This window comes from Tamandua tetradactyla, chromosome 11 (assembly GCF_023851605.1).
Source record: "Tamandua tetradactyla isolate mTamTet1 chromosome 11, mTamTet1.pri, whole genome shotgun sequence".
NCBI lineage: Eukaryota > Metazoa > Chordata > Mammalia > Pilosa > Myrmecophagidae > Tamandua > Tamandua tetradactyla.
In genome coordinates, this window is record NC_135337.1 from 32326925 (window position 1) to 32342932 (window position 16008).

Sequence of the window (16008 nt, forward strand, 5' to 3'; positions counted from 1 at the left end):
AGCGGCGCCGGACGCCGGCCGGGAGAGAGGAAGCGCGCGCCGCGGCGCGTCAGGCCCGCGTTGTCCGCCCGTGCGCCCGCGCCGGCTCCGCGCGCGCCTCCTCGCCGGCCCGGCCAGGGTCCCGGGTCCCGGCCGCGGGCTCCAGCGCACACGCCCGCCGCCCTGCTGCGAGATCCGCCCAGGACGAGGTAATGGCGGAGACCCCCAACCCTCCCCCGCTAGAGTGAAATCCCACTTCAAAATTGTTAACCTGTGGGGGAAATGAAGGGGAGACGTTATCAAACCACCCTGAGTACCGCGGAGGGAAGCACCACCCTCCTTTAGACCCGTGTTCAAACCTCCCGTTGCCCACGTTAACTGTTGTAATTTGATTTTTAACAAATTTATGTTATTTTTCTAGATCATAGAATTATGGGGCGGGTGGGTCCGGGGCGACAAACGATTTCCGCACAACGTGACAGACATGCCATGCTCTCTACGTATTTCTTTATTCCTGACCATCTTTAGAAGGTCTGCAGGTATTACGGTTGGTTCTTCAACTCCGCCTCCACCTCCCCTCCTTGCCTCTTCCCCAGCGTCTTTAATACCTCTGAGGAAACAGGCAGAGTCATTATCAGTTCAACTAGTAAATAGCTCTAAAGTCAGCCCTTTCCACTACCACGCTTGCCTCCACAGTGTACACCAAGCTTAGGTAAGCCTTAGAAAATATTTAATGAAAAAACAGTGGTGGTGCCAAGGGTTTTTGTGTTCGTTTGCCGCCACTCCCAGAACCAACCCCATCAGCTCCCCTGCCTCCTGCAATCGATTTGGAGCAACTGTGCCTTTCAGTGTGGAAGGAGATTGGTAGGAAGAGCCTGATCAAGACTAAGGGCCGAGAGAAAAGACATGTGCAGGAAGAAGCCGCGTCCGTAGACAGCTCTTCTTCCTTACCGAGTAAACCTCTAATCCATCGTCCTTCCTTACTCTCTTAAACCATCTAATTATTGACCTCTTTTAGCAGACGACCTTCCCTTCTTCAATGGGAAAGTAGAAGCCAAAGGAGGCGGGAGCTTTTCCAACCTTCTACTAAACTTTAAAACTTCCCAAGCACCATCTTTCCACCCTCCCTCCAGTTACAAACAGGTAAGTTGACTTCCTACACCCTGTGTACTACTGAATCTACTCACCTCTTTCTTTTTTCATTTTGAAACATTTCAAACCTCAAAAGGTGAAGGACTAATTCAGTGAACATCCACATGATACATTCCATCTACACTTACCACTTATTAACAGTTTTGTCACATTTGTTTTCTCTTATATATGTAGCACACACACACGCACATACGCATGCACACACACTCCTCAGAACTGGGACTAGGGTGAGACAATTGTGGCTAAGTTAAAAAATTCAAGGAGGCACCTACTTGGAGTTGCTGACCCTGAACTTGCACAGTCCTGAGAGTGAGTCCTCCTTAAAAAGTATAACTGAGGTGCCTCACACAGATCTTTCTATAATAATATCACTATCTTAAGCTTCCTAGAGATCCTCTCGTTTGACTGATGGATCTGTGAGGCATATTCTTTTTCTCTTCAAAAGGCCCTTTGAGTGGTTGAATGCTCTGAACTTTTGATCTTTCTGTGGCTTTAGCAAAAATTTGTATAGTGAGAGCTCTTCTGACTATCTTTTTATTTTGCCACCTAGAGAGGCTGAGAATTTTCAAAATAATCCAGTTCCCTTTTGTTGAACAGTTCTTGCCTCAATTTATCTCTCACTTTTTACATTTTACATAAGCATCCAGAAGAAACCATGCAGTACTTTCAATATTTTGCTTGGGAATCTCCTTAGCAATATAACCTACTTTATTATTTACAAGTTTTGTTTTCTACATTACTGCAGGAAACAATTCCACCAAGCTTCCTGTCACTACATCCTCTTCCTCCAATTTTCAGTATGTCTCTCACTTCCTCCTGAGCCCTTACTCCCCCCTCCTATAGCATCCTTAAATTTTAGATTTCCACTAACAATCTGTTCAGGGCAATTTAGACTTTCTCTGTCATACTCCTCAAAATTCTTCCAGCGTCTGTCTACTGCCCAGTTCCAAAATCATTCACAGATTTTCTAGTTATATGTTTTAGCAGCACCCCAGTTAATAGTACCAAAACCTATATTTTCTATGCTGTGTAACAAATTACCATAAACTTAGTGGCTTAAAATACCACATATTTACAAGACATATAGACCAATGGAATAGAATTCAGAGTGCAGAAATAAAGCCATAATTTTATAGTCAATTGATTTTTGACAAGGGTATCAGCACAACTCAATCGGGGAAAGAATAGGCTTTTCAGTAAATGGTACCAGACAGCTGGTCATCCATATGCAAAAGAATAAAGTTGGACCCCTACCTCATATCGTATACAAAAATTAACTCAAATGATTACATGTCCTAAATGTAAGAACTAAAACTATAAAATTCTTAGAAGAAAAATAGTTGTAGATCTTCATGACTTTGAATCTTAAAGTTAATAGCTAAAGAACAAGAAAAGAAAAAAAAAGACATAAAGTGGACTTGATAAAAATTAAAAACTTATGTGCTTTTAAGGAAACCATCGAGAAAGTAAAAAGACAACCTCCCAAATCAGATAAATTTTTGGCAAATAATATATCTGATATGGGAATTGTATCTAGACTACATGATGAATGTTTACAACTCAATAATAAAAAGACAAATAATGCAATTTTAAAGGGGCAAAGATCTGACATTTCTCCAAAAAAGAAATACAATGTACAATGAGCACATAAAAAAGTGCTCTACGTTATTAGCCATCAGGGAACTGCAGAACAAAACTACAATGAGATACCACTTCATACCCACTGGAATGGCTATAATCAAAAAGACAGATAAAAATAAATATTTCTGAGAATATGGAGAAGTTGAAAATGTTGTTCATGCTAGTTGGGGTATAAAATGGTACAGCTACTTTGGAGACTCTGGCAGTTCCTCAAATGGTAAAATACAGAGTTATCATATTGATCAGAAATTCCCCTCCTAGGTATATACCCCAAAGAAATGGAAACATATGTCTACACAGAACGTTCATAGCAGGATTATTTGTAACAGCCAAAACATGGAAACAACCCAGATGTCTGTCAACTGATAAATTGGTAAAAAGGATGTGGTATAGTCACACAATGAAGTGTTATTTGGCAATAAAAAGGAATGAAGCACTGATACATGCTAAAATGTGGTTGAACCGAAGCCACTTTTCAAAGAACCACATATTGTATGGTTGCATTTATATGAAATGTCTAGAATAAGGCCAGCACACAAAGAAAGTAGACTAGTGGTTGCATAGGACAGAGTGGGGGGGAGTGTGTGTGAGGAGATTGGGAGGTGATGGCTATGGAGTGCAGATTTCTGTTTGTGGTCATGAAAGTTTTCTCAAATTGATTATGGTGATAGTTATAGAACTGTAAATATACTAAAAGACATTGAATTGTACAGTTACAATGTTAATTATATCTCAATAAATCTGTTTTTAAAAACACATTATCTCACCATTTTTTAGGTATAGAATTTGGGCCTGGCTTAACTGGGTCCCTGCTCAGTCTAGAAATTGCAATCAAAGTGTCAGCTGGGCTGCATTCTCATCTGAAGGCTTGACGAGAGAGATTCGCTTCCAGATTCTCTCATGTGTTGGCAAAATTCTTCTCCTTGAAGTTGTGGGACAGAGGTTTCTGTTTTCTTGCTTACCATCTGGCAGCAGCCACCCTCAGGTCATAGAGACAATTCACAGCTTCCTGCCATATGACCCTCTCCAAAGACTGCTTACAACATGCCTGTTTGCTTCTTCAAGGCCAACAGGAAAATCTTTTTCCATTCTGCTAAGAAGGAGTTTTATACAACATAAAATAATCATGAAAGTGACCTTTGCCATATAGCATAACTTAATCAAAAGAATAACATCCTTTCACTTTTTCTATATTCTGTTAATTAGAAACAAGTCACAGTTTCCACCTGTGAAAGAAATTATACATGAGCATGACTTATTGGGGGGGGTCACCTCAGGGTGTATCTGACACACTCCACAACAAATTACCCCAAAACTTAGTGGCTTAAATCAACATTTATTATTTTACAGTTCCTGTGGGACGGACTCTGGGTGTGGCTTGGCTGTGTATCTTTCACAAGTCTGCAGTCATCTCAAGGCTTGATTAAGAACGATCTGCATCCTCACTCATTCAGGTATTTGTTTGAAGGTCAGTTCCATGTGGACAATTGGACTGAGGCATCAGTTCTTCATGAGCTGTTGGCTGGAGGCTTTCCTTGGTTTCTTGTGACGACGACCTCTCCAGAGAGTATCTCACAACATGACTGCTTGCTTCATCAGAGCAAACAAATAAGTGTGCAAGAGAGACAGCGAGTCTTTTGTAACTCAATCACAGAAGTGACATATGACCAGTTTTGACACATTCTGTTCTTTAGAAGCAGATTACTAGGCCCAGCCTATATTCAAAGGAATAAGATTACTGAAGAGCCTGATAATTGGGAGTCATGTCAAAAACTGCCTGCCAGGGGCCAAGATGGCGCCTTAGGTACGTGCGTCTTAGTTCCTCCTCCAAAGCAACTACTAGGTGAACTGAAACAGTGCAGAACAGCTCCCGGGGCCACACCAGGGAATGGACACACAGCGTACCCCAGTCTGGACTGGCTAGTCTGACTGCAAGACTCGGCTGCGGTGAGATCCCCGAACGGCGCGCGATTTCCCGAGCAGCGGCAGCTGTGGCGGCCGGAGCTCCTCCCTCCCTCCTTCCCGGGCCGGCTGAGAGTCTCAGAGAGGCAAGTTTCCCAAGCCGAGGCGGCCGGCGCCCCTCATTTGCGGGCGGCTTCCTGGTCCGGCTACGAGTCTCGGATCAGAGGGCTACCCAAGCCGCAGTGGCCCTCCCCCGCGGGCGGCTTCCTGGTCCGGTGGGGAATTCCCCAGGCCGCGGCGGCCAGTGACCGACGCCCCTACCCCGTGGGCGACTTCCTGGTCCGGTGGCGAATTCCCCGGGCCCGCTGCAGCCGGCGACCAGCCACAGGGTCCCCTCAAGCTGCGGCGGCTGACGCCCCACCACGCGCGGCCCCTGAACCAATGGAGAGAATTGGATCGGAAATCCCCAGGCTGCGGAGATAGGTGACAGGGGGATCCCTTCCAAACACGTGAGACAAACGTGTGCCACGAGCGCCACCTACTGGGCAGGATAAGAAAAACAGAACCCAGAGATTTCACAGAAAAATCTTACAACCTTGTTGGGTCCGACACCCAGGGAAATCTGACTAAATGCCCAGACGCCAGCAGCAGAAGATAACGGTCCACGCTCAGAAGATTAAGAATATGGCCCAGTCAAAGGAACAAACCAATAGTTCAAATGAGATACAAGAGCTGAGACAACTAATGCTGAATATACGAACAGAAATGGAAAACCTCTTCAAAAATGAAATCGATAAATTGAGGGAGGACATGAAGAAGACATGGGCTGAACATAAAGAAGAAAGAGAAAAACTGAAAAAACAAATCACAGAGCTTATGGAAGTGAAGGATAAAGTAGAAAAGATGGAAAAAACAATGGATACCTACAATGATAGATTTAAAGAGACAGAAGATAGAATTAGTGATTTGGAGGATGGAACATCTGAATCCCAAAAACAAACAGAAACTATCGGGGAAAGAATGGAAAAATTTGAACAGGGTATCAGGGAACTCAAGGACAATATGAACCGCACAAATATACGTGCTGTGGGTGTCCCAGAAGGAGAAGAGAAGGGAAAAGGAGGAGAAAAACTAATGGAAGAAATTATCACTGAAAATTTCCCAACTCTTATGAAAGACCTAAAATTACAGATCCAAGAAGTGCAGTGCACCCCAAAGAGAATAGACCCAAATAGGCGTTCTCCAAGACACGTACTAGTTAGAATGTCAGAGGTCAAAGAGAAAGAGAGGATCTTGAAAGCAGCAAGAGAAAAACAATCCATCACATACAAGGGAAACCCAATAAGACTATGTGTAGATTTCTCAGCAGAAACCATGGAAGCTAGAAGACAGTGGGATGATATATTTAAATTACCAAAAGAGAAAAACTGCCAACCAAGACTCCTATATCCAGCAAAATTGTCCTTCAAAAATGAGGGAGAAATTAAAACATTTTCAGACAAAAAGTCACGGAGAGAATTTGTGACCAAGAGACCAGCTCTGCAAGAAATACTAAAGGGAGCACTAGAGTCAGATACAAAAAGACAGAAGAGAGAGGTATGGAGAAGAGTGTAGACAGAAGGAAAATCAGATATGATATATATAATACAAAAGGCAAAATGGTAGAGGAAAATATTATCCAAACAGTAATAACACTAAATGTTAATGGACTGAATTCCCCAATCAAAAGACATAGATTGGCAGAATGGATTAAAAAACAGGATCCTTCTATATGCTGTCTACAGGAAACACATCTTAGACCCAAAGATAAACATAGGTTGAAAGTGAAAGGTTGGGAAAAAATATTTCATGCAAATAACAACCAGAAAAGAGCAGGAGTGGCTATACTAATATCCAACAAATTAGACTTCAAATGTAAAACAGTTAAAAGAGACAAAGAAGGACACTATATACTAATAAAAGGAACAATTAAACAAGAAGACATAACAATCATAAATATTTACTCACCGAACCAGAATGCCCCAAAATACGTGAGGAATACACTGCAAACACTGAAAAGGGAAATAGACTCATGTACCATAATAGTTGGAGACTTCAACTCACCACTCTCATCAATGGACAGAACATCTAGACAGAGGATCAATAAAGAAATAGAGAATCTGAATATTACTATAAATGAGCTAGACTTAACAGACATTTATAGGACATTACATCCCACAACAGCAGGATACACCTTTTTCTCAAGTGCTCATGGATCATTCTCAAAGATAGACCATATGCTGGGTCACAAAGCAAGTCTTAACAAATTTAAAAAGATTGAAATCATACACAACACTTTCTCGGATCATAAAGGAATGAAGTTGGAAATCAATAATAGGTGGAGTGCCAGAAAATTCACAAATACGTGGAGGTGCAACAACACACTCCTAAACAACGAGTGGGTCAAAGAAGAAATTGCTGGAGAAATTAGCAAATACCTTGAGGCGAATGAAAATGAAAACACAACATATCAAAACTTATGGGACGCAGCAAAGGCAGTGCTAAGAGGGAAATTTATTGCCCTAAATGCCTATATCAGAAAAGAAGAAAAGGCAAAAATTCAGGAATTAACTGTCCACTTGGAAGAACTGGAGAAAGAACAGCAAACTAATCCAAAAGCAAGCAAAAGGAAAGAAATAACAAAGATTAGAGCAGAAATAAATGAAATTGAAAACATGAAAACAATAGAGAAAATCAATAAGACCAGAAGTTGGTTCTATGAGAAAATCAGTAAGATTGATGGGCCCTTAGCAAGACTGACAAAAAGAAGAAGAGAGAGGATGCAAATAAATAAGATCAGAAATGGAAGAGGAGACATAACTACTGACCTCACAGAAATAAAGGAGGTAATAACAGGATACTATGAACAACTTTACGCTAATAAATACAACAATTTAGATGAAATGGACGGGTTCCTGGAAAGACATGAACAACCAACTTTGACTCAAGAAGAAACAGATGACCTCAACAAACCAATCACAAGTAAAGAAATTGAATTAGTCATCCAAAAGCTTCCTAAAAAGAAAAGTCCAGGACCAGATGGCTTCACATCTGAATTCTATCAAACATTCCAGAAAGAATTAGTACCAACTCTCCTCAAACTCTTCAAAAAAATCAAAGCGGAGGGAAAACTACCTAATTCATTCTATGAAGCCAACATCACCCTCATACCAAAACCAGGCAAAGATATTACAAAAAAAGAAAACTACAGACCAATCTCTCTAATGAATATAGATGCAAAAATCCTCAATAAAATTCTAGCAAATCGTATCCAACAACATATTAAAAGAATTATACATCATGACCAAGTAGGATTCATCCCAGGTATGCAAGGATGGTTCAACATAAGAAAATCAATTAATGTAATACACCATATCAACAAATCAAAGCAGAAAAATCACATGATCATCTCAATTGATGCAGAGAAGGCATTTGACAAGATTCAACATCCTTTCCTGTTGAAAACACTTCAAAGGATAGGAATACAAGGGAACTTCCTTAAAATGATAGAGGGAATATATGAAAAACCCACAGCTAATATCATCCTCAATGGGGAAAAATTGAAAACGTTCCCCCTAAGATCAGGAACAAGACAAGGATGTCCACTATCACCACTATTATTCAACATTGTGTTGGAGGTTCTAGCCAGAGCAATTAGACAAGAAAAAGAAATACAAGCCATCAGAATTGGAAAGGAAGAAGTAAAACTATCACTGTTTGCAGACGATATGATACTATACGTCAAAAACCCGGAAAAATCCACAACAAAACTACTAGAGCTAATAAATGAGTACAGCAAAGTAGCAGGTTACAAGATCAACATTCAAAAATCTGTAGCATTTCTATACACTAGTAATGTACAAGCTGAGGGGGAAATCAAGAAACGAATCCCATTTACAATTGCAACTAAAAGAATAAAATACCTAGGAATAAATTTAACTAAAGAGACAAAAAACCTATATAAAGAAAACTACAAAAAACTGCTAAAAGAAATCACAGAAGACCTAAATAGATGGAAGGGCATACCGTGTTCATGGATTGGAAGACTAAATATAGTTAAGATGTCAATCCTACCTAAATTGATTTACAGATTCAATGCAATACCAATCAAAATCCCAACAACTTATTTTTCAGAAATAGAAAAACCAATAAGCAAATTTATCTGGAAGGGCAGGGTGCCCCGAATTGCTAAAAACATCTTGAGGGAAAAAAACGAAGCCGGAGGTCTTGCACTGCCTGACTTTAAGGCATATTATGAAGCCACAGTGGTCAAAACAGCATGGTATTGGCATAAAGATAGATATATCGACCAATGGAATCGAATAGAGTGCTCAGATATAGACCCTCTCATCTATGGACATTTGATCTTTGATAAGGCAGTCAAGCCAACTCACCTGGGACAGAACAGTCTCTTCAATAAATGGTGCCTAGAGAACTGGATATCCATATGCAAAAGAATGAAAGAAGACCCATATCTCACACCCTACACAAAAGTTAACTCAAAATGGATCAAAGATCTAAACATTAGGTCTAAGACCATAAAACAGAAGAAAATGTAGGGAGATATCTTATGAATCTTACAATTGGAGGCAGTTTTATGGACCTTAAACCTAAAGCAAGAGCACTGAAGAAGGAAATAAATAAATGGGAACTCCTCAAAATTAAACACTTTTGTGCATCAAAGAACTTTGTCAAGAAAGCAAAAAGGTAGCATACCCAATGAGAGATAATATTTGGAAACCACATATCAGATAAGGGTTTAGTATCCAGAATACATAAGAAATTCTTCAACTCATTGACAAAATGACAGACAAACCAGTTAAAAAATGGGTAAGACCGCCTGTGCTGGTTTGAAAGGAAGCATGCCCCCTAAGAAAAGCCATGTTTTAATATAAATCTCATTTCATAAAGGTAGAATAATCTCTATTCAATACTATATGTTTGAAACTGTAATGAGATCATCTCCCTGGATGATGTGATTTAGTCAAGAATGGTTGTTAAACTGGATTAGGGGACGGCATGTCTCCACCCATTTGGGTGGATCTTGATTGGTTTATTGGAGTCCTATAAAAGAGGAAACATTTTGGAGAATGAGAGACTCAGAGAGAGCAGAGAATGCTGCAGCACCATGAAGCAGAGAGTACACCAGCCAGTGACCTTTGGAGATGAAGAAGGAAAACGCCTCCTGGGGAGCTTCATGAAACCGGAAGCCAGGAGAAGCTAGCAGATGATGCCGTGTTTGCCATGTGCCCTTCCAGATGAGAGAGAGAAGCCCTGACTGTGCTTGCCATGTGCCATTCCAGCTGAGAGAGAAACCCTGAACTTCATCAGCCTTCTTGAACCAAGGTATCTTTTCCTGGATGCCTTAGATTGGACATTTCTATAGACTTGTTTTAATTGGGACATTTTCTTGGCCTTAGAACTGTAAACCAGCAACTCATTAAATTCCCCCTTTTAAAAGCCATTCTGTTTCTGGTATATTGCATTCCGGCAGCTAGCAAACTAGAACACTGCCCCTTCTCTATGTGGGACATGACTCCCAGGGGTGTAAACCTTCCTGGTAACATGGGACAGAAATCCTAGAATGAGCTGGGACTCAGCATCAAGGGATTGAGAAAACCTTCTTGACTAAAAGGGGGAAGGGCAAAATGAGACATAATGAAGTGTCAGTGGCTGAGAGATTTCAAACAGAGTCGAGAGGTTATCCTGGAGGTTATTCTTACATATTATATACATATCACCTTTTGAGTTAAGGTATAATGGAGAGGCTGGAGGGAATTGCCTGAAAATGTAGAGCTATGTTCCATTAGCCATGTTTCTTGAAGATGATTGTATAATGATATAGCTTTCGCAGTGTGACTGTGTGATTGTGAAAACCTTGTGTGTGATGCTCCTTTTATTTACCTTATGGACAGATGAGTAAAGCATATGATTAGAAATAAATAAATAATAGGGGGAACAAATGTTAATATAAATTTAGAAAATTGAAATGCTAGTAATCAATTAAAGGGAGAGGTACGAGGTATGATATGTATGATTTTTTTCTTTTTATTTCTTTTTCTGAATTGATACAAATATTCTAAGAAATGATCATGATGATGAATATACAACTATGTAATGATATTGTGAGTTACTGATTATATATCAAGAATGGAATGATCATATGGTAAGAATGTTTGTGTTTGTATGTTGACATGTTTAAAAAAATTTTTTAAATGGTCAAGAGACATTTCTCAGAAGAGGAAATACAAATAGCTAAAAGGCACATGAAAAGATGCTCAATTTGACTATTAGGGAAATGCAAATCAAAACCACAATGAGATATCATCTCAAACCCACTAGAATAGCCATTATAAAATAAAACAAAACAACAAGTGCTGGAGAGGATGTGGAGAAAGAGGCACACTTATCCAATGTTGGTAGAAGATAAAACAGTACAACTGCTATAGAAGGCAGTTTGGTGGTTCCTCAGGAAGCTAAGTATAGAATTGTCATATGATCCAGCAATCTCACTGCTAGGTATCTATTCAGAGGACATGAGGGCAAGGACAAGAATGGACAGTTGCACACCAACATTATATAGCACCATTGTTTACAATTGCCAAGAGATGGAACAGCCCAAATGTCTGTCAACGGATAAGTGGCTAAACAAGCTGTGGTATATACGTACCATGGAATATTACACAGCTGTAAGACAGAATAAAGCCATGAAGCATGTAACAATGTAGATGGATCTTGAGGACATTATGCTGAGTGAGATTAGCCAGCAACAAAAGGACAAATACTATATGGTCTCACTGATATGAACTAACATTAATGAGTGAACTTGGAAAATTTCAATTAAGAATACAGGTTATCAGGAGATAGAAATAGGTAAGAGATTGGGTCACTAGTACTGAAGGAATACAGATTGTGCAGTAGGACTGATGTAAATATTCAGAAATGGATAGCACAATACTACCTGATTGTAGCACAATAATGTAAGTACACTGAATGAAGCTGAATGTGAGTATGATAGAGGGAGAAGGGCTGGGGGGCACATTTGAAACCAGAAGGAAAGATAGAGGATAATGACTGAGATGGTATAATTTAGGAATGCCTAGAGTGTACAATAATGGTGATTAAATGTGTAAATTAAAAAATGTTTTTGCATGAGAGCAAAGGAATGTCAGCATTGCAGGGTGTTGAAAATAGATGGTATTTGGGGAAAAGTACATTCAATCGTGAGCTAGGGTCTATAGTAAACAGTAACACTGTAGTATGCTTCCACTGATAGTAACAAAGGTGTTATGTCAAAACTGAATATCATCAGGCGGGGGGATTGGATTCTTTGTGGAATAAAAAAAAGTTTTCATATAGATTATGTTGGTAAAGTCATATCTATACACTTAGGCTGGATTGTATGATGTGTGAATAAACTATTTAAAAATGAACCGAGAGAAACAAATGCTAGAGAAAATGCAGAGAAAAAGATGTACCTATTTACTGTTAGTGGGGAATTAAGAGGTGCAAACCCTTGGTGGGAAGTGTGGTGGTTTTACAGGAGGCTAAGGGTGGATTTGCCATATGATCCTGAAACCCCATTGCTCAGCAGATACCTGCAGGAACTGAGTGTGGGGACATGAATGGACATTTGCACACTGGTGTTTCTGGTGGCAGTGTTCATGATCCACAATGAATGCAGGTGGCATAAGGGTAAATGACTGAGGAGTGGAAGGGCGAACTATGGTGTATACATACAATGAACTACTAAGTGGCCGCAAGAAGGAATGAAGTTGGGAGGCATGCAATTAGATGATGAACCTTAAGAGTTGTATGTTTAATGAAATATGAGGAACAAAAAGACAAATATTATCATGACTTAATCATATGATCTAACTGTAATGGAAAAATTTGGTGAACAAAAGTTGAGAGCATGGTTTATCAGGTTGGGGCTTATTGTAAAGCGTCCTAGATTGTAAACTCTTACAGCAGTCACATATATTCAGGAAGTGTAACTGTACATTCTAAACTCTGAGATACTGAGCTGTTTGTGTATAACATGATCTTTCCCAGAAACTTTATAGAAATTTAAATCATTTCACCTGGCCAAGTTGACACCTGAACCTAACTACCTCAATTACCATACATAAACAGGTGAGATGATGGATTTGACCTGGGGTGACATAATTTGCCAACACTTGCTCTATCTAGAAATCTTTAAATCTCTTTTGCATTTTAATTCTCATCTCTGTGCTGTATCCAGGATGTTTATTTGGATATATCTTCTAGCTCACTTATTTTCTCTTCAGCTGTGTCAGGTTATTTCAACCCATACATTAAGGATAGGCTAAGCCTACTTAAAATTAGGCCTAAGAGTCACCCCCAGAGAGCCTCTTTTTTTACTCAGATGTGGCCTCTCTCTCTCTCTAAGCCAACATGGCAAAGAAACTCACTGCCCTCACACCTCTATGTGGGACATGACTCCCAGGGATGAAAACCTCTCTGGCACCATGGGACAGAAATCCTGGGATGAGATAGAATTTGGCATCAAGGGATTGAGAAAACCTTCTCGACCAAAACGGGGAAGAAAGAAATGAGACAAAATAAAGTTTCAGTGGCTGAGAGAATTCAAACAGAGTTGAGAGGTTATCCTGGAGGTTATTCTTACGCATTATATGAATATCCCCTTTTTAGTATATGGTATATTAGAAAGGCTAGAGGGAAGTACCTGAAGCTGTAGGGCTGTGTTCCAGTAGCCATGTTTCTTGAAGATGATTGTATGATGATATAGCTTTTGCAATGTGACTGTGTGATTGTGAAAACCTTGTGTCTGCTGCTCCTTGTATCTAGGGATATGGACAGGTGAGTAACAAATATGGATAAAAAGTAAATAATAGGGGTGACAAAGGTTAAAATAAATTGGGTAGATGGAAATACTGGTGGTCAATGAGAGGGATGGTATAAGGGGTATAGTATTTTTGAGTTTTTTCTTTTTATTTCTTTTTCTGGAGTGATGCATATGTGCTTAAAAATGATCATGGTGATGAATACACTATGTGATGATATTGTGAGCCAGTGATTGTACACCGTGTATAGAATGTCTGTATATCAAGAATGTTTGTATGTTTGTTAAGGTTTACAAAAAATATTTTTTGGGGGGGGTGCATGATCCAGTAATTGAACCCGGATCTCTCACATGGAAGGCAGGCATTCTACCAGTGAACCACCCATACACCCCAGTTTACAATAAATATATTTTAAAATAAACAAATAAATAAAAATAGGTATGCGTAGCCAACAAAAGAAAAGCCAGTTTCCTTCTAATTAATCTAGAAAAACCCCACAATTTGTATGCAGATAATTATCTAGAAGGGAGAACATCAGTGGTGGAAATCAGAACTTCTTGGGCAATATCCTCAAGGAGTTAAGAAATGGTAGTAATTGGTCCAAGTGGAGAAATTGGCCTTAACTGGGAGCATAGACAACTGGGAGCATGGAGAGGGAAAGCTGAGCATATGAACAGCAATGCTTATAGTTATGGTGGTAGAAGCTTAAGAAAGATCTCCTCCAATTGCTCCTATAATCTAAATTTTAAAAGTGTGAAATAGGTAGCGTAGAGTGAGGATGGGGGAAGAAATATTTGTTGGTGGTCTGAGCAGAAAGGATGTATAAAATAATTGTGTAAGAATAGTACATGGACCATGAAAATGTATTAAAATTTCTGGGTAGCATAAAAGGTTCACTTGAGTTTAGTGCTCATGAATTTGAAGTGAAACCAGTTAAACATCATGGCTGTATGTTTTCCTCTAACCATATTCAGCTTCATGGATGCAGATCAGGCAGTCAAATTAGTAAGGATTTGAGTTTTGCCAAATGAATACAACAAAGGAAAGGAAAAATGGAGCCAAAGTGTGTATGCAAGGGAGTAATTATACAAATATGTACTAGATAATGTAGATATTGACAGAAGTGAAGGTGTGAGAGCATTGAGGGAAGAGATGCTATAAAAAGGCAATAGGATTAATTCAAGGCACTAGGATTAATTAGGTCCTGATGAAGTCTGAGGATTGATGGACCAAGGCCTACAAGTAGTAAATTCGAAAAAGTTAGGAGAAAGTAGTGAAAGAATAGGATGCTTGACACTGAGATAATGGAAGGGTTTAATTATTGGTAATGAGAAAGAAATGAGTTGCTGAGTTTGGTTAGAGGTCAAGACTATTAGTAGAGAGGGCAAGAGACTTAATATAAATTGGAGAATGACAATTTTAAGTGGAGAGACCTTACATTTGAGGATCTAGAGGGAGTGAACTAGGGATGGTCACTTACTATGGGTGGCATAGATTGATAATCATTAAAAAAACATTTAAAAAAATTAAAGCTGGGATTTTTAGGATGGATGGAGAATGGTTTGGAAGTGGCACAGCAGAAAAAAATATGGATGAGAAAACAGGCACTAAATGACAGGCTGTAAGAGAGAGCCAGGATTCAGTTAGAGCAGGGGTTCTCAAATTTTAGTGTTTTATAATCATCTAGAGGGCTTGTTCAAATGTTGTTGGACCTCATCCCCAGAGTTTCTGATTTAGTAGGCCTGAAGTCTGAGAATTTGCATTCCTAAAAAGTTCCCATTTCTAAAAAGCATTATGATGATGATGATGTTGATGATATTCCAGGGGCCATTTTGAGAATAACTTAGAACAAAAAGATGAAAGAAACAAGCAAAATAGGTGGTGATATAGGGAATGCTGTTAAGGACTGATTGTGAGTCCTAGGACACACAATGTAAAGTTTTCAGGTGTTGGAGTTATAGAGCCATAAAAGGGGTCTTCACAAAAACAGGATTTTGTTCAAGACAAATAAGTTACATGCAACTATACATGCATGAAGTTAACTGAACGTAACTCCAGGCAAGAAGTTAAGAGAGTCTAATATAGTTCTCTAGTACAAAAAAAAAAAAAAAAAAAAAATATATATATATATATATATATATATATATATATATATATAATGTAGGGAGGACCAGTTATAAAAACCAGTATTTTTCTCTGCTAAAATGACTTTGCCCAACCAATCAAAAGTTTATTGGTTATCATACAGTGTAGCAAACCCTTTAATAGACTGGGAGAAATTTACCTGTTAAGTTGGTTAAACTAAACAAAATAGCTATAAGGTAATCTTAACATAGCTTTCTATAGGGCTGCTCCAAATGTTTGTAGGAAAACTTCAGGTAAGCCATTATTCTTCAGTGTAAAAAGGTATGCTAATAAAGCTGAACTTTATTTTTTTTAGATATAGACAAATAATCATCAGATTTAT